Source organism: Schistocerca serialis, chromosome 1 (genome assembly GCF_023864345.2).
Source record: "Schistocerca serialis cubense isolate TAMUIC-IGC-003099 chromosome 1, iqSchSeri2.2, whole genome shotgun sequence".
Lineage (NCBI taxonomy): Eukaryota > Metazoa > Arthropoda > Insecta > Orthoptera > Acrididae > Schistocerca > Schistocerca serialis.
In genome coordinates, this window is record NC_064638.1 from 444432494 (window position 1) to 444435052 (window position 2559).

At 38.6% G+C, this 2559-nt stretch overlaps 1 pseudogene; it reads left to right on the top strand.

The window, feature by feature from the left end:
* The first annotated feature begins 1297 nt into the window (after window positions 1-1297).
* Window positions 1298-1415, top strand: LOC126426816 (5S ribosomal RNA; annotated as a pseudogene).
* The last annotated feature ends 1144 nt before the right edge of the window (window positions 1416-2559 follow it).

A 2559-nucleotide genomic window follows, 5' to 3' on the forward strand; every position in this document is an offset into this window, starting at 1 on the left:
GAGTCCTGTAACGGAAATCGGTTCCCTAAGATAAGAGGCCTACACCACAGTACCTTTGTTGCAATTGATGGACGCTTGCGAGACATAGGAAGCTTTTTTCATATGAAGCCTTCTTTACACGTGACGTATGTTTTAATTTCAGAAACAACCATATCTGGAACTATGAGGATTCCTGTTAGATTGCACCAGTGATGCTTCTCTGTAAACGTGTGGTCAGGAACTATGGGTAATAATATTCTGGGACTTTTAACACTGCCACCTCGATAAATTTAAAATTTTTGTAAACCACGACGTATTCTCCAGAGGTAAAGAGATTTTGACACAATAATATGCAGCATTTATAGAAACACAGGGTTCATTATTTTAATGACTCATACATATTACTCTCACAATATGCCTTATGTGCACAAAGGCCTCTGGTCCCAGCACGACGGTGGCTAAGAATATTTCACTGATGATGTGCGAGCATGGCTAACTGTCGATTTTGGGGTACATTGGATAGGATGAGGAGGATGTGTCGTATAGCAAGCGCGTTCGCCTGACTTGACCTCTCTTGATTACTTTCTTTGGGGCATGTCTAAAGTAAGGTTTACGTTACTCCAACTGCCACTTGAGCTGAGCTGATAGCCCAAATCATTCACACATGCGACCAAATTCGACAGTATTTTGACGTGCTTTCCAGAGCCAGATGAACATTGACACAACGGTATGCACTGGGTTCATTGTTTGAATGATTCATGTAAATTACTCTTAGAACATGCTTAATAACAACAAACGGAAATTTTTCAGCATATTCTTTATTATAACCTAAAGGGTCTGTTTAAGATTACAGGTTCCTTAAAAAAGAGTGACCCCTATGTGACCTATCATTCCTCAAAGTTTGTCGGTCAGGTCTTGAAACCTTCTCTCTCTCTCTCTCTCTCTCTCTCTCTCTCTCTCTCTCTCTCTCTCTCTCTCTAATGGATTGTCTTCTCACTCTTTTCTACTATTCGTATGACAAGTGAAACATAGATTTAACATAAAAATAAAGCTATTTTACTTCTATACGGTTATTACTACCTGCGTTTAATTAAGTATTCATATACAAAGTAGAAGAAGATGTCCTTAAGGAATAATTTCAGATTGAATTTAAAATACATTTTACTACTGATCCGCCATTGTTATAAGTGAACAAAGACTTTTGTGGTTGTGTATTGAACTTCTTCATGAACCTCTAACAGCTTTATTAAAGAGAAACTAAATCTCTTCTTTTCTTGTACTGAAGCTGAAGAAATTAAAATCAGTAATGTTTATTAGTGCCAACGGCCTTGCCGCAGTGGTAACACTGGTTTCCGTCAGATCACCGAAGTTAAGCGCTGTCGGGCTGGGCTAGCACTTGGATGGGTGACCATCAGGTCCGCCGAGTGCTGTTGGCAAGCGGGCTGCACTCAGACCTTGTGAGGCAAACTGAGGAGCTACTTGGCTGCGAAGTAGCGGCTCTGGTCTCGTAAACTGACATACGGCCAGGAGAGTGGTGTGCTGCCCAACTGCCTTTCCATATCCGCATCCAGTGACGCCTGTGGGCTGAGGATTACACGGCGGCCGGTCGGTACCGTTGGGCCTTCATGGCCTGTTCAGGCAGACTTTAGTTTAGATAAATCTATATTTTTGAATCTACAGTTAGAATATCTAATACCTTGAAGAGGCACATATAAATTGACTGTGGCTGATCCCCAAATATTATTTTCACTCCTTGCTTCTGAGCAATGGAAACTGTTGTTATAAGTGAAGAGTCACGCAAAAAGTGATTTCCTAAGATGATAATGTGTGGAAATACGTAACTTCTGTTGACAGTTGATTTGTTTGTTTGTTTGTTTTCCAAACTGTCAGCTATGTGAAGAGACATCATTGCTCTTTTTTGAACATAGGCTATTACATATAACATCAACAATATTTTCCATCTAGTTCACATTTTCATCAAAATGTTAGCCCTAACATTTGGACGTTCTATTACAATCACTGAACCCTGTTCAACAGCCGCATTAACTATTGGTCATGTCTTGATTGTTGTTGTACATAACTCAATACTTTGTACTTCTCCAAAATGGATGGAAAGTCGATTTTCAGTGGCCTACTTATTAACTCTTTCAAAAACTTTATTAATAATTTATTTTTGCTGTTTTTCTACTTCATATGATTATATTACTTTTGTCATATGAAATAAGCACCAACACTTCTTATGTATGTTTAGAAGAAAGCTATGCACGTATGAACGTGGTAGGTGTGGACCCAAGATGAACCATGTGGAACTTCAGTCACGATTTCTCCGTAGCCAAGATTTTTCTGCCATCCAGAATATTCAGCATCTAATTTTTCGTTTCTGGTTTTGTTAAATACTTCTATAAATAATTCTATAAATTGGGGCAATATAGAACGCATGCTCTACATGATTCACAATTTTTTGCAAATCACATAAATAACAGCTGGTGGTACTCTGGTATGTAATATTTGATAATTGGTATTTGGTGACTTAATTTATAAATCTTATTCTCCCATCGAAGAACCATTCTCGAATCCAAC